The sequence below is a fragment of the Notamacropus eugenii genome, chromosome 7 (genome assembly GCF_028372415.1).
Source record: "Notamacropus eugenii isolate mMacEug1 chromosome 7, mMacEug1.pri_v2, whole genome shotgun sequence".
Classification (NCBI taxonomy): domain Eukaryota; kingdom Metazoa; phylum Chordata; class Mammalia; order Diprotodontia; family Macropodidae; genus Notamacropus; species Notamacropus eugenii.
This window is the reverse complement of record NC_092878.1, coordinates 170,528,954-170,553,318: the sequence shown is the minus strand read 5'-3', so window position 1 is coordinate 170,553,318 and position 24,365 is coordinate 170,528,954. Positions and strand designations below refer to the sequence as shown.

General features: G+C 43.5%; 1 protein-coding gene across 2 annotated transcripts in view; it reads right to left on the bottom strand.

Moving 5' to 3' along the window:
• DLC1 (DLC1 Rho GTPase activating protein) overlaps positions 1-24,365 on the bottom strand; it is a 210,583-nt gene that overhangs the window by 168,789 nt on the left and 17,429 nt on the right. The window lies entirely within an intron of this gene.

The following is a 24,365-nucleotide window of genomic DNA, read 5'->3' as shown; positions in this document are numbered from 1 at the left end:
CTCAGGTGGCTGATAGCTTCACTCACATATAGGGCCAGTTCTGATGTCCCTCCCTGACCCTCAGGTGGTAGGGGGGGTGGGAGTTGTGGGACACTTGGTCCTTGGAGGTGCTCATGCTCAATCTAAAACCTAAAGGTTATTCACTGCCACTAAAAACCACTTTTAAAAAAAATTATGAAACTGGTATAATGTTGAGTGTTGTATTCAGCAAGCCAGTAACTTCAATATAAGAAAATGTGCGTGAGATTTAGAATAACCAATGCTGAATCTGGAAGAGAATGACACAGGAATACTGCATAAAGGAAAATCTCATGGAAAACAGGAAGAGAGGAGAAATGGAAGACACAGAGTTCCTCCTTATGTTGTCCAATCCCCAGCTTTCCATGTTTCTAGGCAGAGTGAAAACGGGCAATCTGAGAACCTTGTGACCCAAAGTCTGGCTGTGGGCATCTCTTTCCACCTCCCACATAGCTATGACTCAGCCTGAACCCCTACTTAATCCATGAGAAATGGGAAGACAGGAATTCTGCCAAGCTGTGGGAAGGAAAGGGACAGGAATCTAAGGAGAGGGGCAGAAGGCACGGGCTAAGCACAGAGCATAGTCAAGCTTGAGGGAAATATTTCAGCTTAGGCTAGTCCTCTTTCCTCAGAGGTTACTCAGGGCAAGGTCATGAGCCAGTAGCACCCTCCCCACTCCCTCCTCTAAATTGCATAATGAAATAGTATATCCCCAGAAATAACTTCAAAATGTTTCAAAAAATAAATTAAAATTTAAAAGATGAAATTAGGAATTTATGTCATAAATCAAAGATTTCAGCACAGAATTTGAATACACACACACACACAGAATTCAATGTAGGAAAAACTGCATATCTGATGAAGAATCTCTACAAAGAAGTTAGAGGCAATGTGAAAAGAAGTACAGACTGGAAACACAACACACTGAAGTAGAAGACAATTTGACAGAAGAGAAATCCAAGTGTATGTGTCTGGAGAGGGGGTGTGTGAGGAAGATTTGGATTAATTGGTAAAAAAAAATTTAAAAAGAAGAGAAACACAAAAGAACTAAATAAAACCAAAAACAAAATCACATGATTCTCTATAAGTCAAACTGACTGACCTGAAAGACAGAATTCACAAAAATGCCTTAAGGATCATAGATCTATGATCATAGATTATAGAAGTCTATAACTGTATTGTTATCAAACATGAAATAATATGATAAAACTTTTGGAAATTTTGACTAGTAGATCCCTGCTTTGGGGAGTTGATTCCCAGAACATCTAACACTGACTCTTTTGGGTAAATCTCTGGAGACTGTGTCTGGGGGATGGGAGAGGAGGCACTGTGTTTTACTTCCTAAACCAATCACAGACCTAGAAGAAGAGGAATGGTCTGTGGAATTCTACCCCAAACATACAGCATTATGAACTCTGGGCATCTGAGTCCCCAAAGCCAGGCAACAAAAACCCAGGAGAGGAGAAAGCAAACCCAACCAAATCAACCTCAAACTCCTTGCTTCCATCTCTAGGAGAAAGTTCATCCACCACAAAGGGAACCCAATTAAAATAGCCCAGAATTATTCCATAAGATAACTGGAAAACAGAATGGATCTAACTATTCTGAAATTGAAAGAGTTCAGGCAGCAACTGTCAATAACACATCCTGCAAACTGGAGGCTAATTCTATTTTTTTTTAAATTTTAGACTCAAAGGCTAAAACAATAACACAGAATAGAGAAAAGGAACAAAAACATATCCTAAATGTAAATATTGGAGCACAAAGGGAAAAAAAGCATGTCCTGTGCATAGCAGAACATAAGAGAGGACTCAAAATATGTAACAAATTTTCCTCTCAAGAAAGACTGATACTACAATAATACACGTTGGTCTGAGAACTGTCCTTTTCTTTGCTTCCCTGTGAGTTTTCTTCTGTTCTCTGCTATGCACTTTTTTACTTTGTTCTTACACACACACATACACACACCCTGCCCCAGAGGCTACAGTTAAATCTGGATATGTTTCTCTGTAGCTTTACTTATATACATACACATATGCATATACATACATACATAGACATATACTTTTCCAAACAAATTCTACTCCTGGTCCTTTTTTGTTTTTGCATGGCTCTTGTTTCCTATCCCTTCTGCCTCTTCTCCTTTACTTCAACGCACTACTTTGCCCTCCTATTACTTGCCTACCCTCCTCCAAGCATTCCTCCCCTACCCTCCCATTCCCATAAATCTAAAGACCCTTGTATACCCCCTTTTACCTATTCCCTCACCCTTCCCTCTAAAGATCCCTCCCTTGTGAGGGCTTGGGATATGATATTCCAGAGGTCAAAGCAGCTAGGATTAAAACCAAGAATCATCTACCCAGCAAAACTAAGAATAATACTTCAGGAAAAAAGTGGATATTCAATGAAATAGAGGACTTTCAAGCATACTTGATGAAAAGAACAGAACTGAATAGAAAATATGACTTTCAAATGCAAGAATCAAGGGAAGCATGAAAATGTAAATAGGAAAAAGAAATCATAAGGGACTTACTAAATTGAACTGTTTACATTCCTACATGGAAAGATCATATTTGTAACCCTTGAGAGTTTTCTCAGTATTAAGGTAGTTGGAGAGAATATACATACATACATACATATGTACGTACATACATATATACATTCATATATATAAAACACACACAGAGGGCACAGGGTTAGTTGAATATGAAGGGATGATATCTAAGCGAGGAATAGAATGGTGTAAATTATCACACATAAAAGAGGCAAAAAAAAGCTTTAACAATGGGGGGGAAGAGGGAGGAGGTGAGAGGGAAGGAGTGAACCTTACTCTCATTGAGTTTGGCTTAAGAAGGGAATAGCAAGGACACTCTATTTGGTATGAAAACCTATCTTTCCCTAGAGGAAAGCGGAGGTGAAGGGGATAAGACATGGGAGGGAGGGGGTAGAAGGAAAGGCAAATGGGATGGGATGGGTAATCAGAAGTAAACACTTTTGAGGAGGGACAAGGTCAAAAGAGAGAATAGAATAAATGGAGGGCAGGTTAAAGGAAATATGGTCTTTCACAACATTACTGATATGGAAGTGTTTTGCATGACTACACATATATAACCTATATCAAATTGCTTCCCTTCTCAGTGGGGATGGGTGGAGAGGGAGGAAGGGAGAGAAGTTGGAACTCAAAGTTTTAAAAATAAATGTTAAAAATTGTTTTTACATGCAACTGGGAAACTAGACATACAGGCAATGGAATATAGAAATCTATCTTGCCCTGCAAGAAAATAGAAGGAAAGGGTATAAGAGAAGGGGGTGGGGTTGATAGAAGGGAGGGTAGATTGGACAAACGAGAAATCAGAATACAAGTTGTCTTGGAGTTCAGGGAAGGGAAAGATGGGGAGAAAATATGGAATTCAAAATCTTGTGCAAATGAATATTGAAACTAAAAATTCATTCATTCATTCATTTAAAAGGAAAAGAAAGATCCTTTCCCCATCCTCTCCTCCCTCCCTATGCCCCTACTATTTTATTTCTTCTGAATTTAGAAGAGTTTTATACTCTTCTAAATATCTATGTATTGTTCCCTCTTAAACTCATTCCTGATGAAAGCAGGTTACCAGAATTACCAGCCCTCCTCCCCCATCTAATTCCCCTGTATTGATTCTACCTCCAGAATCTCATTTGTATAAAACAATCACCCTTTTTAGCTCTTCCTAAATGGCTTTATTTTTGAATTCTTATCATGTTCAGGTTTTCCCCACTCTTTCTTATAAGCTACTCAATTATTAATAAGAATCTTAGAAATATGTTTTACATATATAAAAAGTAAGCATAAGCCTATTCTTATGAATCCCTCATAATCAGTCTTTGGTATGCACTTTATATTTCTCTTGGCTCTTGCATGTCAAATGTTCCATTAAGTTCAATTTTTTTTCTAAACAGTCTTGAAAGTCTGACAGTTGATCAAATGTCCATTTATTTTTTCATTCAGGAAAATGTTAAACTTTGTAGGGTAAGATATTTTCAGCTGAAGTCCTAGTTCTTTCTCTCGTCAATATATAGTGTCCCAGGACCTGCAATGACTTCATGTCTCTGTTCCTAGGTCTTCTGTGATTCTAATTGTGGCACCATCATTTTTCAATGGTTTTCATCTTGATGCTTTTAATATTTTATCCTTTAGCGGGGGGTTTGGGAATTTGACTATGATGTTCCTATGAGTTTTCCTCACAGGATCTCTTTTATGTGGTGATGGATGGCTTCTTTTCTATTTCTACTCCCCTCCCCCCCTTCTAATGCTTCAGGACAATTTTCTTTCATTATTTCTTGTATTATTGTATCAAGATTCTTTTGTGATTATAACCTTCAGTTAGTCCCATTATTTCTTTCTCTTCTTGATCTGTTCTTCAGATCTGTTGTTTTTCTTATAAGATGTTTCCCTTTTTTCTATTTTTTTCATTATTCATATTTTGTTTAATTATTTCTTGATATCCTATATTTTTGCTGGCTTCATCTTGCCTAATTCTAATTTTCAAGGTGTCATTTTCTTCCTTAAGAATCTGGATCTCTTTTTCTAATTGGTTGACTTTCCTTCCATAATCTTCTTGGGTTTTCCTACATTATTGTTATTTTTTTATTTGTTTTTCCTCCATCTCTGTCATTTGATTTTTAAAGTCTTTTTATAAGATCTTCTGTGAATTCTTTTTGGGCAAGTGACCATTTGGCTTTCCTCCTTGAGGGTTTCTTTCCTTCATCACGCTCCTCTGAAGATGAGCCCCAGTCTTCTCTATCTTCATAACAGCTTTCTATGCTTGGATTCTTTCTCCTTTACCTGTGCATATTTTTGTGTGTGTGATAATAGCTTAATTTTTGAAATCCCCTCTAGCCCTGGAGTGTGGTGGCTGGTGCCCCTGGCTCAGATCTTCAGTTCTCCTCTGCAATTTGGAACCAAAGCAAACCTCCAACCTCCATAAGTGCCCACAGCCAGAGGCTTTTTGCCCCACTGCTTCTAACATATGAAATGACTTTGTAAATCTTAAAGTATTATATGCATATGTAGGCTCTTAGCCTCTGTTTGCCTCAGTTTCTCCATCTATAAAATGAGCATAATAACTGCATCCACCTCCCAGACTTTCTGTGAAGGTCAACTGAAATAAAAATTGTAAAGTGCTTAGCACAATGTGTGGCATGTAGTGAGCACTGTATAAACATGATGTATTATTATTAATAACATTAATGTCTGTCCAGGGTAAAGGGCTGCAGGTTGAATGTTCCTGTCACTCTGGGCACTGGGCCTGCCAGTGGAGCCCATGTTCCCATCAGTTTTCTCTTTCTGGGAGAGAAGTTGAACCGCCATGTTTTCACTCCATCCTATAGAAGACAAATAGCTGAAAGAATTCATGCAGAATCCTTGTTAGCTCTGAAGTCCTGTTTTGAGAAAAGAAACCTGGGAAAGCTTTCCTTGGTGGCCTGTCCTTGTGCCCAGCCTGGCTCTCTTGTTCAGTGTCAGCAGCAGAGACGTGAAGTCACCTACTGACTCTTCTGGTAAGATGGAGAAGCTCCATATGGATCTCCATGGGAGGGGATGATCAGAAGGAGGAGTGGAAGGGAGGAGGGTGATGGGAGGGTTTAAGGGCATAAATGATCAGGAGGAAGGCCAGAAAATGGGGCAGTCACAAATCAGGCCTGGACTGAAACCTTCAGTCCAGTGGGCTTGGAGGGCAACCAAGGGAATGCAAAGGCTGGCAATGGTCAAGGATGCCACATGCCCCCAGTGGAAAGCAAAGGGAATGGGCCACCTGCTAATAATGCTCCAGATGCCACGGTAATGACAGAGCCCAAAATTAGCCACCCTGACCTATCCCTGGCTTCAGACTGACACAACCTAGACATTATTGTCTAAATAGGGAAGCCCATCGGCGGGTGAAGTCATATAGTCCTGTGCCTCATCTACCACAAAACAAAACAAAAACAAAACTGATGGCCTCCCATCCTCAGGCTCCCAGCTCCAACCTCGAGAAGAGAAGGGACCTTGCAAATTCTGGGCCAGGGAGACTGGCTCCAAGTCCCTGGTAAATTCTAGGAATTATCGTGAAAGAGAGAGTTAGAGACTATGTGGAAGAGGGAAGATATGATTACACTGAGCCAGCGAGGCTTTACCAAACTCAGGCCAGGGGAGGCTGAGCCTTGCTTCTTTGTGGATGAGGTTACTAGGAGAATAGAGGAGGGGAATGTGTTTACTTCAATTTTATCCATGCTCTTGAAAATGTTTGCTCTGCTATTGTTGGGGGAAAAGGTTCAGAAATATGGCTCAAGAGATGGTACAACTGGATGGATTCCAAATGAGTAGATGAGCTGGATCCAAAGGAGAATTATTAATGGTCCATCATCCATTTGGAAGATGATCTGTAGTGAATTAACTCAGGGATCTGTCTTTGTCCTTGTGCTTGTTCATATTTTTCATCACTAAAGTGGATAAAAATGGAAAATTGATTGCTAAATTTGCACAGGACAAAATCCAGAAGAAATTGCTAACCCACTGTTAATATCCAAAATGGCAGAGGTGGCTAGGTGGTACAGTGGATAGACTTCTGCACCTAGAATCAGGAAGACTTGAGTTTGAACCTGGTCTTAGATCTTGGTTGTGTGACACTGAGCAAGCCACTTAATCATGCTCAGCCTTAGTTTCCTCATCTGTAAAATGAGGAAATCAGGGTTGATGGCCTTGCAAGTTCCTTACTGCTCTCAATCTTTGCACTTACATAGAATTTTATAAGAATGTTTGGCTCAAACAAATGAGATTAAATTTCATAAGAAAACTGTTTTATATACGAGCTTAAAAAATCAATTGGAAAAGTCCAGGATGGTGAATGTTGAAAACTATTTCTTGTATAAAACTGAAATTGGACTCATTACTACTTTCAGTCATCATTTATACTTCTGGGAGATGGAGCCAAGCAAACCACATTAATCATTCCTCTGGCTTGGGGCCAGAAGTTAGGAAGACCCGAGTTTAAATTCTGCAGAGATACTGCCCAAGCAAGTCATTTGACCTCTTCTTGCCCCAGCTTCCTCATCTGTAAAGTGGGCATAATAATAGCAGCTATCTCCAAGCACTGCAGAGGATAAGATGAGATAATATGTGGAGAGTTTATTCTTCCAGATATAATTCTTACTTTCTTCAGACAATCTTCCTGTGGCCTGGGTTCTGGGCCTTTCCTCAGGCCAGTGACTGCTGGGGGGTCTGCCTGCCTCAAGTCCCTCTCTGCTCCAGCCCATCCTCCATTCAGCCACCAAAATGACATTCCTAAAATGCCGATCTGATCTTCTTCCCCTCCCCCCCACCTCAATACACACCTGCAGCTTCCTATGGTGGCCTGTGAACAAACACCAAATGCCCTCCTTGGTGTTCAGAGCCTATGGTACCCTAGCCCTTTCCTACCTTCCCAGGCTTCCTTATATCTTGCTCCTACCTCATGTGCTTTGGTCTGGTACTGGACAGTGACACTGGCCTTCTGACTGCTCCACAAACATGACACTCCCTCTCTCCACCCCTTACCCACCATGGCTGGATTCCAGGCCTGGGATGCTCTCTCTCCTTTCCTCTGACCTCTGACCTCCCTGACCTCCTTTACATCCCAGCCAACATCTCAGCTCCTCCAGGAAGCCTACCCTAGCTCCTCGTCATTTCAGGAATTGCTCTCGGTTAATTATTTCCTATTTATCTTGTCGGTAGCTTCTTCATATACATTTGGTTGTTGTCTCTCCCATTAGACTGTGAGGTCCTGGAGGGAAGGCAATGTCTTTTGACTCCTTTGTCCCTAGTGCTTACTTAGCACAATACCATGGTGCTGGCACATGGTACCTGGCACATAATAGGTGCTTAATATATTTGTCAATTCATTTACAGAATTCTGTGAAGCTTGGAGTCAGTCAAAGGGCCACACTTGAGGACATAGAAGGCCACATCCAGTCCACCACAGATGGCTGACTAGCAGTTAAGGAGAGCCTGGTGGTACATCGATAGTGTTGGGAATAGGAGTCAGGAATACCTGATTTCAAATCAGCCTCAGACACTGACTAATGTATGACCTTGAACAAGTCCCTTCACCACCCTCAGACTCAGTTTCCTCATCTATAGAATGGACTTCACTGTTTTTGTGAAGGCCATACCATAGGAAAAGCTCTTGGCAAATATTAAAAGTGCTATATAAATGCTTGCTGTTATCAGCATGCATTAAGCACTTACTATGTGCCAGCACCTTACTAAGAGCTGAGGACCCAAAGAGAGGCAAAAGACAGTCTCCACTCTCCAGCAGCTCCCAGTCTAATGCCAATGACTAGGTACACACAAGCTAGAGATGGGAGAAGTAGGAGCTAATAAACAGAGGATTTGCTCTTGTTTTTATGTTGTTTCAGTGGTGTCTGGCTCTTCATCACTCCACCATATAGGGTTTTATTGGCAAAGATGCTGGAGGAGTTTACCATTTCCTTCTCCAGCTGATTTTACAGATGAGGTAGCTGAGGCAAACAGGGTTGAATGACTTGCCCAGGGTCAGCCAACTAGTAAGTGTCTGAAGCCAGATTCATCCTCTGGAAGATGAGTCTTCCTGACTTCAGGCCTGCCACACTGTCCACTGCACTACCTATGTGCCCCTTAACAGAGGGAAAACACTAGAATTATGGGGGAATCAGGAGGCTTCGTCCTAAAGATGAGACCTGAAGGAACCAGGGAAACCAGTAGGGGTCTAAGAAAGAGGGAGAATGAAAAGGCCAAGTTGGGAGATGGAAGATGAAGTGTTCTCGGTCATTCAGAAGACAGATGATTTAAGGCCAAGGCATTGCTTTGCACTGCAGAGATGCCCAAGGGCCAGGTTGGGTAAACGGTCTTCCCCTTCCCTAAGTCTGGTGATAAATCCCCCAGATGTCCTTGGAGAGAGAGGGTCAGTCCTCATTCATGCTATGTGAGAGCAGGGATGTGCCTCTGCCAACCTTAATCAGCTTGCCACCTTTGTCATCTCCTGCCCAGCTCCTCCTGTGAAAGGGGTAACCAAGGCACTGGCGTGAGGGGTTTTTCTTCCTTCATCACTTCTTACAATGACCAGACTAAAAGTAACTCGGCTTATCTGGGTGTAAACCACACCTCCTCCCTTTTAGAGCATAAACTTTTGGAGTATAAACTCTTTGTGTCTTCTGTTTAGGGCAAAGTACCTTGTGAATAGTGGGTGATTGTTACATGGAATAAGAGAAGGTAGGAAGAAAGGGAGGGAAGGAGGAAAGAAGAAAGGGAGGGAGGGAAGAAAGAGAGAAAGTAAGGAATGGGAAGAGGGAGGTAGAAATGGATAGAAGGAAGGGATAGATAAAGGGGAGGGCAGGAGGGAGGGATGAAGGGAGGGAGCAATGATGGAAGGAAGAAAAGAAAGAAAGAAGGAATGAGAGCAGCATACATGGATTACTGCGGGATCTGTGTTCGTGTCTAAGATGTCTAAGGAAGACTTTTTTTTCCTGAATATTGATAAATGTATGTGTGTGTGTGTGTATGTGTGTGTGTGTGTGTGTGTGTGTGTTCCTTTATTGATCCTGATATTTCAGGCAAAAAGCAAAACAAAACAACCTCCTGCCTGTTCCATGAGAGCTGACCTGAGTCTATCCTAAGAGTCATTGAAAATTGACTTTTCTCTCCCTCTTGGTCTCCAGAGGATTTTCTGAGCCCTGGGAAACTGTCTTGTTTATCAGCTTGCTCTCTGTCTCACTCAGGCTTTTTTCTCCTCTCTGGGTTTTTCTTTTTGAGACAGGAAGCTGGGGGTGTTGACCCTGTATCTGGAAGGCTCCCAAAGCAGAGTGAAGGTGGTCTCTTCCAAATGATCCCAGGCTTCTGAGCCCATCCCAGCTTCTCAGGGGCCAGATCCCTAAATATGCCCCTGCCTCCTTCTCTCACAGCTGTGAGCTGACTGGCTCAAGTCTCTCAACAGCTTCTTTCTTATGAAATAAAGATGAGTGTGCTTTGCTTCATTGGATTCCACAGTTATTCTGCTGCCGAGAGGCTGACTCATCACCCAAGACCCTGCTTACACAAGCGTCTATGTTCAACACCAACTCTGGGGACCTCCCATCCCTGCAGAAACCTCAGAGCCAGGCCTGCTACCCTTTCCCATAGTCTTAATGGTGACCCTTTGCTACCAATGAAAGAAAGAAAAATAATATTATGAAACACAACATGACTTCCTGTGAGCAAGGGAAGCCACGCATTCCAAGGACACAGAAGTAAGACTGTCAGGACTTTGGGTTAGGACTTTCACAAAAAGATTGGGGAAGGGCTGTCAATGATCAGAAAATGTCATTTTCTTCTTCATTTTATTACTTTTTCCAAATACGACAGCATGGATCCTGCTCCCTCCCCATAGAGTTTTGCTCCCTCCCATCAGGGATTATCCTGGACCAGAATTTCTCAGTCTTCAATGCTTTTGGCCTATCCCAATACCCTTCCCCCAAGTAGAAAAGCTCTTTCCTTCCTCTGCACTCTTTATCACTCATTTAACATTCATCTGTTACTGCCATATGGTAGTTCCACTGTCCTCCAGTATCTCAGCACGGGGTAGAGCTGAACCCAGCTTCTGGAAGACTGTGTCCCTAGGAACACTGGGTCTTTTCTATCAGGTTTGAGCCTAAACCCTCCTTATATATTGTCTTTCTCTATTAGAAGGCGAGCTCCTTGAAAACAGGAGCTTTTCTATTTGTACCCCCATTATTTAGTGTGTAGGAAGGACCTACAAGCAATCATCCATCCATCCATCCATCCATCCATCCACCCATCTACCTACTCATTCACCCACCCATCCACCCATCCACCTATCCCTTCATTCATCTATCCATCCACCCATCCATCCATCCACTCACTCACCCATCCATCCATCTATTCATCTATCTATTTGTGCATTCATTCATTAATTCATTCATTCATTTATGTCAGTGGAACTCAAGGTCCTCCCAGGCTGCAAAGATTTTGAATACAGGTCTGTATGTATCTATTGTCCCAAAGCAGCCCAACCAAGGGCCTAGGGGCTTGTCACTGAAGGGCTTGTCATCAGGAGACAGTCAATTTTTTAACCACACCAATTCAAGATGACTTTCCAAAGAAACTTGGCAGTGTTGCCATGGGCCTTGTTCTCATCATTACAAACCAAATAAAAGATTCAATCCTACTTAACAACCCTTGCTGAAGTGCCTGGGGGCAGATGATACCTATATCAGGTACTAGAGGAAATAGCAATTTGCCATAGGTCAAGGTCAGCTATGCTTCTGGATGCCATTTGCATTTTTAGACTCGAGAAGTGCCATCATTCCACAAATGCACTTGGAAGAGGCTCCTTGGTGCTCCTGTTGGACAGGATCTTTGGGAAGCCTAGCTTTCCCAAGAAACACCACAACAGATTTAAGAGGGTACTAGATGAAAGCATGATCAGAAAGAAGGACAAACACTCACGAGTTCTTCCATTCAGTGCAGGACAGCAACAGAAGGTAGCCAGAAGACAGAAGGCACACCAGGGAAATTGAGGCTAGTCTCCTAAATCTAAAGTCCTTCATTAGCTGCTTTTGAAGGCTTAGGTCTTTTCCCACAACCTTCTTTGTTTCCCCCACCTGACAAGACCCTCTCATGATCTTTTTCCTTGAGATCCTCTCCTTTTCCCCAACACATTTTGTCTGTTGCCACAGCTATTTACACCTATATCAAGGGGGCTTGAAAACAGTAGGTGCCTAATAAATGGCTATTCAGTGATGGTGACTGAAACCTCCCATTATTCTGGCTGAGTTCTGTGGCCAAGAACTTCTTTGGGTGGATTCTTGGAGACTTCAGCCTTCACAACATGTTGTCCCTTTTGGACCTGTCCAGGACACAGAGGAAGGAGTCACTTGTTAGGGCTCTACAAATGCTAAAGATACAGGAAAGGCTAAGAAGATGAAGAACACTGCCCTGAACTGGGTGGGAACAAATACGATTCAGGGGAGGACGGACACGATGCTGGTTCAAAGAAGGCTCAAGTTCAGACGTCATTTCCACCTTCCAGACTTGACCATTTGGAGATAGCCTCCTCCTTTCTCTTCTCCTCAGGATTTTAAGAGGATATGTTCAGGTGCTGATGCCCAGGTCATCAAGCTGAGGGTGAGGTGTTTGTGATTTTGGGGGGACTCTCTTCCATAATCTGGGTATAGAGGCTAGGGCAGGCAGTCTGGACAGAAGATGTGGGGAGTTGAGAAGGCAGCTAAGTCAAGGGGAATCTGTTCCTCTCCCCTAGTCTGGAAGACTCAGTCCAGGCAGCAACTGGGCAGGGTGGGGTGGGAAGGACTTGGAAAGAGAATACTTATCCTCTGGGTCTATAGAAAAGCCTGAGGGGATAGTCCAGATAGTAGTTAGGCAGAGACATCAGGGTCCAGGTCCAGGATGCCAAGTAGACACTGATATGCAAAAAGCTCATCTGTCCCCCCAGAATTTCTGGTGTGGTAGCTCTTGGAATAACAGAAAGAGGCAGCCCTCCCTCTCTCAAAACAAAGTCATGTGCAAGTCATGTCATCATTTCTCTGATAGCATGGTCTTTTTTGGCAATGAAGGACGAACACACACACACACACACACACACACACACAATGCAAAGAGGACAGATTCTGGGGTTGGGAGACCTGTCTTTCAGCATGAAACTTTGGCCAAGGCATCTGCTATTTCTGGGTCTCAGTTTCTTCACCTTTTAAATTAGGGGGGTGAACATTGCCTGGTATGCAGTAGGCACTCAATAAATGCTTAGTGTCTTGGTGACAGCTGCTAAGATCACTTGCAGCTCCAAAAGCTATTAATCTAGTGCATGTGTAAATAACAGCCTTTGTAGAAGGCTTCAAGGTTTGCAAAGCCTTTTGTACGTGCTATCTCATTTCACCCTCATCGGAACCTCAGCAAGGAGGGGCTTTTTGCATTCTCCAGGTGAAATAAAGGAGGCCCAGAGAGGTTAAAGGACTTGCCCAGGCTCACACCATTACCTAGAGTCTGAGGCAGGAATTAGATTCCAGCCTTCTTAAATGTGCTCTGTGCACTGAACCACCTATCTGACCATATAACATTCATTCTCTCCATAGTAATATAAAACACAGTGCAATACAGAATGCTTTCTAATCCATGTATCTATGTATGTGAAAGTGTATCTATGTATAGACACATTTATGTATCCAAGCATCAATATATCTATGTAGCTAAGTATGTATCTATGCATGTATGTATGAACGTATCTGTCATCTATTTGTCTATCTGTCTATCTATCCATTACTCTATCCCCTCTTTGGGCCCTATTGCCTCTGTTCCCATCATTTCTGGGAATATGGAAATCAGTGACCTACTTACAACAAGCCATTCCCTTCCCAGGGGGACAAACTCCATCCTGGTTCCCATTTTAGCAAGGACAATGACAGAGGCAGAGGAAATGGTCTAATGCAAGATCAGGGACATGTCACCTAGTACCATGCTGAGGAAGGGGATACCACAGCTTATATAAAAGCATAAGGGGACAGAATACTTGGGGTGGCCGAGTTGATCAAGTATTGGAGTTGGAGTCAAGAAGACTGGGATCCAAAACTCTCTACTGATACTTATTGTTACCATGTGACTGTGGGCAAGCCATAACTCTACAAACCCTCTTTCCTCATTTGTATGATGGGACAATCTGTAAAACTGAGCTTATTCATTTCTTGTGAGACCTAAATGTCATGACTGACAGAGAGTATCTTGTAAGTTTGAAAGTCCCAAAGTAATTTTAATCATTACTGATGATCCCTAAACTATCTTACAGCTCAGGGCATAGAGAAAACAGAATCTCAGAGTGGGAGGGGACCTACTACCACTCATCTCTGCAGGGGAATGACCCTCACACCATCCCCAACAAATGGTCATCTGACTTGTGTTTGAGGAGCACCACTGATGGGGACCCCAGTGCCTCCCTTTCACATGTGCTTGTTAGGACATGAACCTGGCACAGAGTTGAAATCTTCCTCTTTGCAGCTTTTTCCCACAAGTGTCACACTTCTTGCATAGAGTGGTCTCCTGGTCCCCCTCAGAGGTCTTTGAAGGGTCTGCCCAGCTCTCATCACCAATGCCTATGACTGTTTAGTTTTAGCTTTCTATAAACTCTAAGTCAAGAAGTGCCTGACACTACAAGTCATAGAATGTTCTAAATGCACCCACATAGTAGGTAACCCTAAGGCCCTGAACTTCCCTGAAGGGAAATTAAGGACAAGGGAAATCAATTTAATTGAGAGAGTGAGGGCCCTATGCTCCACATAACACTTGGAGAAAGGCAGCAAAAAGGAAAGATCTACTTATTTGGTGAAAAGATTTTGGCTGCTTCTCTTTTCACAAGAAGGGGGACAGGAAGAGCAGAAATGTAGGTGCCTACTATGTGCCAGGTACTGTGCTAAGGGCAAACATGGTAGAAAGCAAGCAGCTTGAAGTCAGAGGACCTGGGACCAAGCCCTGGCTCCATCTCTGATGTGACATGGGATCCTAGTCAAGTCCCTCTCCCCTCTTTGGGCCTCCTCTTTCCCAGCTGCAAAATGAAGTCATCAGGCATGATTTATCTACACGTCTCTGTCAGGTCGATGTGCCTTAGTAAGCTCTGAGATGTAGCCAAGATTTTTTGGGGAGTTGGGGGGCTGGGGTTGTTTTGTTTTTCTCAGGTTTCCTCCTATGGTAGCTTATGTAGTATTCCGGCTGTAGTATTATGGCCTACCATAAGCTTTCTGTGATTAGACCCTATGGTCACCACCGTGTCTTCCTCAATGTGTAAACTGACTTTCTCTCCAGCAGGAATCCAACCAAAGCTTTTACTCTAATAAACCACTGATCACAGCTGGAGGAGTGGGAAGCACATCTGTCTTCTCTGACATTGGATGGAAAGGACCTCCAGTTCCCGTGAGGCTATTTCCTGGCCCAGTGAAAGCAAACACTACAGTAATTATTTCAAACAAAGAACTTCCTCTGAGTGTGGTCCCTGGAGAGCTGAAAGCCCAGCTCCCCATGGAGCCAGCCTTCTCCTTGGGCCATGACACCAGGTCTGACCAAGATGGAAGGCTGGCAGAAACTCGCCAGAGAGTGGGGGGTAGTGGGAATCTTGGCAGGATGGGTCTCCTTCGATTCCCCTCCTGTAACAGTGAGGATGGGCAGTCTTTACAGTCCATATAAATGATAAAGATCTCTCTGCTCCAAGAGGAAGTCCCAGGAATGAGACAGTTCTCTCATTTGCCTGGAGCCAACTTTTCCTCCCCTTTCCTCCTCGGTGTGATTTATTTTTAACTCTCCCGAGAAATGCCTGAGCATTGGGACATTCGGGGTCCAGCTTGTTGAACCTTGTGATCCAGATCTGATGCCACACACTTTATCTTCACAATAGTCACTGGTTTAAAGATGGGGAGCTGCTAGGGATTGGGCATGGGGTTCCATTGGTACAGGGAATTCCCAGGTCAGCAAACTCCCTCTGTTGAGCTTAGCATCCGTATCCGCACCTTGGAATATCCCTCCTGGGGCCTCCTCACCAAGAATGTCTGCTACCCCTGTGGCTTTCCTCACATGGACTTTATCTCCTGGAGTATCCTGCTATAGGGCCTATCCTCCCTTTTCCCTTTGATGGAGCTCCCCTTTTGTGTGTGTGTGTGGAGGGGTGTCCAGACCAGCCTGCCTTCATTCCTCTCTAGGCTTTGTTCTTGACTTTCTGGACTTCAAAACCAGGCCCCCATTCCAGATCTGCCCTCTCCCTCCATCCTTATTCCCAGCTTTTCTTTCCTTATTAGACTAGGAGATCCTTGAGGGCAGGAAATGTCTTTCTTTTTGCTTGGGTTTATTGCTTCAGTGCTCAGCACAGTGCCTGGCACACCAGAAGTGCTAAATACATGGTTAGTTTTTATCCATCTTTCCTTCCTTCCCTGAATTCCTTCTCTTTTCTAGACTTGGCTCACTGGCCATCTGAAGCATCTGCCTAAGATTATGCATGCACTCATCTGTGTGATGCACATACACATGCATGAACACGTGTGCATGCTCACACACACCCATGCACACGCACACTATGCTTTTCATCCATTTTTGCTTGGGTTTTTTCTTTTTCCTTTCCTACTTTTTTTTCGTAGTGCTCTAAGCATCAGTGCAATGAATCTACAATCAGAAGCAATCCATGAAAGCCCATCAGTTACAGGGTTTCCATCTCCCACCCTTCCCTTCATTCTTTTCTTCTTCTTTCACAACAGAAAAACCATGTCCTAGGTCTCATAGGAGCTTACAAAAAGGAGACATCCCCAGACAGTGCGAGGGTTAAGAGACAGTGTGTGGGACTTAGAGAATTCTCCATCATGATGGAAAAACTGGTGTGGGCCAGAGGAACCCCAGCTCAGACAGAGCCAAAGGGAAGGGATCCCCCACCACAGAGCTGTTCTGCATCAACTCAACATCTGCAGTTACCTTGGTACCTTGTCTGTGACTGGCTGGGCAGGAGGGGAGCATCCTGGGTAGCCCTCCATTGTGCTCCAGGTACCCTCTCTGACCACCTACAAGGCACAGAAATAATCTCACTCCCACCCACACACCTTCCAAATTGCCCCCCTTTCCTTGCATTTTAGTCACTTTCACAGTTGCCTGATACCCTGTGGCTACCCTACCCTAAGGCTGAACCCCTATTGACAAAGCTAATATACCTGATCTCATTCTATCACAACTTCCCCATTACAGTGATTCTGAACCCCTTACTGTCACTATTCACACCCCATTCTCCATCTGCCACTGACAAATTTTTGTTACATAATCTAAACTGGGCCCTCACTACTGCAAAGCAATCCTTCCTATACCTCCATAACTGACTTACTATCCCACTCTCCATAGCAGCCTTTTATCCCTCCTCAAACTTCCAATGGTTCCTTCTTCCTCCACTCAGCTGATGATCTGACTTTATATGTCACTGGAAACAAATGGAAGCCATCCACAGAGAGCTCCTTCTTCTCTTTTTCTCCTCATATTACATCACCTAAATGCCTCCTGCTTCATCTCTGTCACATCAAGAGCCCTTCTCTTTGTCAAAATGACCCCCTCTACCTGTACAAAAGATGCCATTCCATCCCACTTTCTCCTACAGATTGCCCCCCCATCAACCCCACCCTCTCATTTATCCTCTAGCTCTCCCTGACTGCTGGCTCCTTCCCTACTGCCTACAAACATGCACAAGCCTCCCTCACACTCCAATAGTCCTCACCCAATCCCTCCATCTCTGCTAGCTCTCATCCCATAGCTCTCCTTCCTTTTGGGACTAACCCTTTTGAGCAGGCTGCCTTCAATAGGTGCCTCCTGTTTACCTTCCTTTCACTCTCTTCTTGATTTTGCAGTTTGACTTTCCATCTCACCATTGAGCTGAAATTGTTCTCTCCAAAACTACGGATGATCACAATGGCCTTTTCTCAATTTTCCTCTTTCTGGACCAGTTTTGACACTGTAAATCATTCTTTTCTCCTGGGTACTCACTTCTCTGGACATTTGTTCTCTCCTGGTTCTCTCCCTAGTAGACCAATCCTTCTCACTCTTTTCTGCAGAATCTTCAGGTAGTTTATGCCTCTAAATCTATGCATCTACCTAGACTCCGTCCTGGACATTCCTCTCTCCTGCCTCTCTACTATTTCACTTGTCTTGTGAGATCCCAAGATTTCAATGTCCATCTCTATGCAAATCACTCTTGGCCCTGATCTCTCTCCGATCTTCCATTTGCATATTTCCATCTGCCTTTCAGACACCTCAAGCTGGATGTTCAACAGAATTCTTCAATCCAACATCTCCAAAACTTAAATCATTATTTTCCCTCAAGCCCTCCTCCCTTTCAAATTTCCTTTTGACCGTCCTTGACAGTCAAAGTCCAAAGACAGTACCCTCCCAGTCACTGACTTGTAACTGAGGTGTTATTCTCAATTTTCCACTGCCCACCATATTTAATCATTTGTCAATTCATGCTAATGCTATCCTTATAACATCTTTTGAATGTCTCCTCCTCTCCTCCAACGCTGCCACAGGCCCTAATCACCTCTCCCCTAGGTTATTCCAATAGACTGCTGATGGTCCTGTCTGCCTTAAGTCTGGCCAGCTGTCATTCAACTGTCAAACTGATCTTAAATCTTAGGTGTGATCATATCCCACAATCTTTCCCCCTTCTCCCCAATTCCACTCCCCTTCAATGAACTTCAATGGCTCCGTAACATCTCCAGGATCAAATATAAAATCCTTTGGTATTCAAAGGCATCCATGATCTTGTCCCTTCCCTATCTGTCCCTTCTCCCCTTTACACCTCCTGCCAACTACCACCAAGTATTCTGTGACCCAGCGACACTGACCTCTTGGCTCTTTCCAACAGACACTGCATCTCTACCTCTGAGCATTTTCACTGACTGTGCCCATGCTTAGAACACTCTTACTCCTCATCTCCTCTTGGCTCTTCTGGATTCCTTCATGTCTCAGCTAAATTCTCACTTTCTGCAAGAAGCTTTTCATAAGCCAGAAGAAGTTAGGTAGCACAGTGGTTAGAAAACTGGGCCTGGAGTCAGGGTGGTTGTGGGGATCAGATGAGATAATATTTGTAAAGCACTTAGCACCATGCTGGCACTTAGTAGGAGCTTAATAAAAGCTCATTTCCCACCCCTTTCCTTATTCCCTTTAATGCTAACATGAGCATATAACAATGAGGTCAGCACAATGGCTCTGTAGACCTGCAGTTTGGTAGTGTGTCTAATACCTCTTCTCTCCCAAACCTTTCTTTGGAGCCTTCTAAACACTGTGCTAGCTCTGGCAATGCATGCATCAACCTCACTGTCAATGTGTACATCTCTGGAAAGTACACTCCCAAAGTAAGTGAACTTATCCACAGCATTCAGAACTTCTCCATTTGTTGTAACCAGTGGTTCTACGTATGGATGGTGTGGTGGTGGCTGATGTAGCACCTGTGTTGATTATTAGGCCAAAATGAGCACAGGCAGCAGAGAGTTGATCCATACTTTGTTGCATCTCAGCTTCAGAGGCTGCAATGAGTGCGCAATCATCTGCAAACAGAAAATCATGCACCAACACTCCCTCCTGACCTCATTGTTATATGCTTGTGAAACATGGACCGTCTACCAGCACCATGCCAGGAAACTGAATCGCTTCCACTTGAACTGTCTTAGGAAGATTCTGAGGATCACCTGGCATGATAAGGTACCAGACTGAAGTCCTTGCTCAAGCTGAACTGCCAAGTATTCAAACTGTGCTTCAGAGAGCACAACTCCGATGGGCTGGCCACGTTGTTTGAATGCAAAATGCATGCTTGTGAGAAAGACCATTTTATGGAGAACTTGCATGGGGTAGGTGATCACATGGTGGCCAGAGAAAATGATACAAGAACACTCTCAAGGTCTCTCTCAAGCACTTTGGATTTGACTGTGCAACATGGGAGACACTGGCACAGGACCACTCAGTATGGTGTGCCCACATCAGAAAGGGTGCTGTGCTCTTTGACCAAAGCAGAATTGAGACAGCACAAAGTAAACGCAGGAGATATCCACCCCAAATATTCACATGGACTATCTGTGCCCAATCTGTGGTAGAGCATTCCGAGCTTGTATTGGTTTGATCAGTCATAGTTGGACACACTGAAATTTCACTTTACAACGGTCATTTTGGTCCTTTTCAAAGATGAAGGTCCAATGCTAGCACCTTTCTTCTGAGTTTAGCTCCAATTTATCCTGAGATCTTGTTTGTATGTAGTTGATTGTATGTGGTTTCCCTCATTAGAATGTGAGCTCTTTGAGATCAGAAACTCCCTCTGGGGTGCCTCTCCCCTTTTTCATCTCTCCAGTTCTTATCATAGAAGGTGATTCAGCCTTGGTGGTTGACTTGGTGGGACTCAATGGAGATGGAAATGGAAGGAGCAACCCTTCGTGAGATGTTCAGTCTCCATAATATTTGCATATTCCTCAAGGAATAAGAAACATGAGCAGGATTCACTTTGACCTAAAAGTGACTAGAAATAACTAGGGAGAGATAACTAGGAAGAGATAACTTGGTCTTCTTTGCTAATTTATTCTCTTACTCCCCTTAGAAACAATTGTGAACCTTCTTGACCCTCCTTAAACCTACTTTTCCTCCCCCTCCTCCTCTTCATCCTTCTCCTCTTCCCCCTGCCAATCTCTCAGAAGGGACCTGGCCTCTTATTTTACTGGGAAAATTGAGACTATTCTTCATGAGTTCTTTCTCCATTCTCTTCATCTAAAAACCCTTTGACATCACCTCCCACTGTCTCCTCCTTCTTTCCAGTCTCAGATGAAGTGGTGGGCCTTCCTTCTCCTGGTCTCTGTGTCTCATACTGGTCTCTCCTTGCTCTCATCCCCTACTGTCTTCCCCAACAGATTTCTGTTTCCTTCCAACCATCCTGGTTGCCTGCCTATTTTCTTCTCTATTACAGGAAACATCATCATTTTCCTCCACTAATAATTGTGATGTGTTTTCTAGTCTCCTCTCTATCCTGGTGGATATACTTCAGTTTGTCAAAATAAGGTATGGCATTAAGGACTAATAGATGCCTCTTGAAGGATCACAGCCATCCCCTGCCTCCCTTTACATGACTATGCTCAATGAAACCCTCCCCAAAGCACAGTCAATATCTTAGGAACAAGAGAATCCTTAGCAATCCAACACCTAGATGAGGACTGGTACAGAAGGCTGTTCTAGCCCTTGCAGAAAGAAGTCATTCACAGTATTTTCAGTAGGACTGCCCATCTCCAGATGGGGAACATCCCATTCTCAGACCCCCAAGAGCATCCCTTGGAAACTGGGCAAGGCTTGTTTCCTGTCTTAGGGCTTAAAGAAGTGACTTCAGGTGGCATTTCTGTACTCCCTCCCCAACAGGATGGAATACTGAAGAGTCTTCTGAAGGATGTAGCTAAGGGAATCCCAGCTGGGTATTTGTTCTGAAGCAGGACATGTTAGGGGAAGACACAGTGAATACTGGGGCCAGGACAGCCTTGATCCTGACACATCCAGTCCATTGGGTTTTTTGGTCTAACCTTGCTTAGAAAAACCACATTTTTCTACCTCTGAGAATGAGAACAGTGACTGCAGTCACTAACTTTATGCAGCACTTTGGTTTTTGTAAAGTGATTTGCAAGGAAGGTCCCCATTTTGCAAGGGAGGAAACTGAGGATCAGAAAGGTTAGGTAACTTTCCCAGGGTCACTCAGCTCCTAAATAACTGAGGCAGGTTTTGAACCCAGTTCTTTACCCAATCCAAGGCTAGATCTCTTTTCCTAGGCTACCCAGCTGGTCTTCAGGGAGAGAGAAACCAGGAAGGCCACACTTCCATATTTCCATGCCAACTATGGGCACCAGAGAAAATGGCAAGAGGACCCTATGAAGGCAGCATTAGTTAGAATAAGATCACTAGCCAGACTAGAAGCTGGGAAAACTACCTCAGGTCTCAGCTTGGACCCTGCTGACCAGGGGGGCCTTTGGGTAAGTTCCATTAGCCCTCCAAGGTCCAGTTTCTTCCTGGACAATCATGTTTGAGCTACTGATTGCACAGGCTCAAAGCTCTTCAGAAATGGGAACTCTTCTTAAGATTCCTGCTGTGAAACCACCACCTAGGCTGGAGAGACTGGAAACAGTTGGAGATGGGCCTAGGGGAAGGAGCCTAGGGGAGAAAGAGACTTACAGTTCATATTCAGGAAGCATTGTGGGGATTTTGACCCCCTCCAAGATGCAATGCAATGCTCAGATAGTGCCAGAAGAGAAAGGGAAAAGATTATTTGCTTCTCCCAAGCTGGCTTTGCAATAATAGAGTTACACAAAGCACTCATCGAACACTGGCTGAACTCCAGGCATGGTAAGCATGGGAGCATACAGATGGAAATCAAAAGCAAGAGAGAGTCTGCCCTCAAGGAGCTGATATTCTCATGTTAGAGGGGTTGTTCCTTCATAAAGCAAAACCTGATATCCCTTCCTTAGCAATGAATAAAGGAAGGAAGCCTGATGATAAAAGAATAATGCAATGGAGAATGGGCCATGTTTCCTTCTGACAAGAAGGAATGCTGGACATTTCAGGGGGATCACCAGGAATAGTAAAAGTGCCCAGTGGAGACCTAATGCCATCAAGTCATTTGTGATAGCTGTAGGCTACAAGTATAAACGTCGTTTCGTTGAATCCTCCATTTTTTTTGCAGATAAGATCTGAGTTAATAAGGGAAATTTCTCAAAGACATATAGTGGCAGAACCTAGAATTCAGACCCATGCAAGTTTTCTGACTTTAAATCCATTCCCTCCTCCCCCCGTTTTGTTATACTGTCTTTGTGAATAAGACCCTCTCCATATAGACAAGACAGAGAGATGAGGAGGAGGATGGTGGATGATGTTTCATCTAGGTAGAATGAACCTGGCTGACTGGCCAGAACCAAAGAGTAATCCTTAATAGATGGCTGTAAGATTGGGGGGAGGTCTTTGGAGGGGGTTACCCCAGGAATTTGTTCTTGGTCTTGTGATCCTTGACATATTTATCATTTACTTGACTGTAGGCCCAGGTGTCATGATTATCAAATTTCCAGAAGTGGGGAGCAATGGTGCCTATAATTAGACCTAGGCAGTTTGGAACATCTAATAAGATGCCATTTTATAGGAGTAAATGTAATATCTTACACTCCAGCTAAAAAATCAATCTTAGCATTTGAAGAGGGATAAGGGTGGGCAGATAGAAGTTTAAGAAAGATTTGGAGGTTTTAAACATGGATCAGTAGCCACCAACCAAACTAATTTAATGTTAAGCTACATTAAAAGAGGAATGGAATAGATCATTGGATTGGTAGTATATAAGCTCTTTGAAGGCAGGAGCCATTTCAATTTTGCGTCTGAAATGGAAATGTATGATATAACATCACACATATAAGTCAGTTAATAAACCTTGAATTGAACTGGGAAACCCTCGGAGCTCTGCTCTGGTAAATACCCAATGGGAATAGGGCAGTCAGCTCTGATCACCAGATTTGTGGAAGTGCATTAATGAGCTTGAGAGCCTTCAGCTTGAGGCAAACTACCTCAAAGTCATGGGCTATGTGGGGATCAGCTGGAAAAACGAGGGACCTTAAACCTGGAAAAGAGAGGAAAGGGAAGATAGGATAACTGTTTCTAATTACAGAAAGGCCTGCCAGGTGATTATGATGGCAATCAAATGAAGATCTTTTGCTGTTTTTGTTTTACTAAAAGTGCCTCTGATTGAATCTTGCCTTATCAATCAAGAGTCTTTATAAGAAGCAAAGTACAGAAACAAGAGTTTCTTTAACTAGAAACAATATATGTATTTGTATTGTTAATTATTTTAATGTGATTAAAGATCTTCCCCATCCATTAATGGGCCTGCCCATTAAGAGGAATTTGATTAGGGAAGATTTGAGGGAAAGCCCAAGCCTTTTGTTAATGAAGCACTGGTTCTCAAGGGTTGTGATGCCCTCTGGCTCTAAAAAAGGTATAAATCCTCTGAGCTGAGGCTTCACTTTGGCTCTTAGTTTTTGTAAGGTTTGAGTGCCCTGGGAAGGCACTTTAAGGAGCCCCCTGGCTTTGAAAACTCAGCTGTCAGTGCTTCCCTCTCTGGTAACTATGGTCACACAGTTGGACTTGTCTGTTGAATTACAGTCAGGCAGAGGAAGCTATGTCTTCTTGTTAATAATTATCTTTAATTTCTCTGTATTTGACTTGAATTTTAGGGTGCTGACTTCCCCTGAATTAAGTGAATGATATATGTGCTTCATTAAAGTGATTAACCCCTTGAAAACTGCTTTCCTTTTATGAATACAGATCTAAGAACCTATGATAGTAGGCACCCCTGTGCATATTGGGGTGCTTACGGATACAGCGGTGGAGAGACTAAGTGTGTTCAGTTTATCTCCAGACAATCAAAAGTAATGGGGGAAAGTCACAAAGACCACTTTTGACTTGATTCTAGGAAAAGTGCTCTAATATTTTGAACTGTCTTAAAGTAGAATCAGCTGCCTCGGGAGGGGATGAGATCCCCAACAAAAGCTCAGTGCTCCCTCATTGGAGGAGTTCTAAAAGGAAATATAGACTGAACATGGCTTGGATTAGATTCTGATCTAGACATCATCACAGTGCATAGAGTCCTGTGCTTAAGTCACCTTCATGCACTTACTGTCTGTGTGACCCTGGGAATGTCACATACCTTCTGTTTGCCTTTTCTCATTTGTAAAATGGGGATGATAATAGCACATCTCTGAGGCTGTGAGGATGAAATGAGAAAATATTTGCTTGGCACATAGTAGTG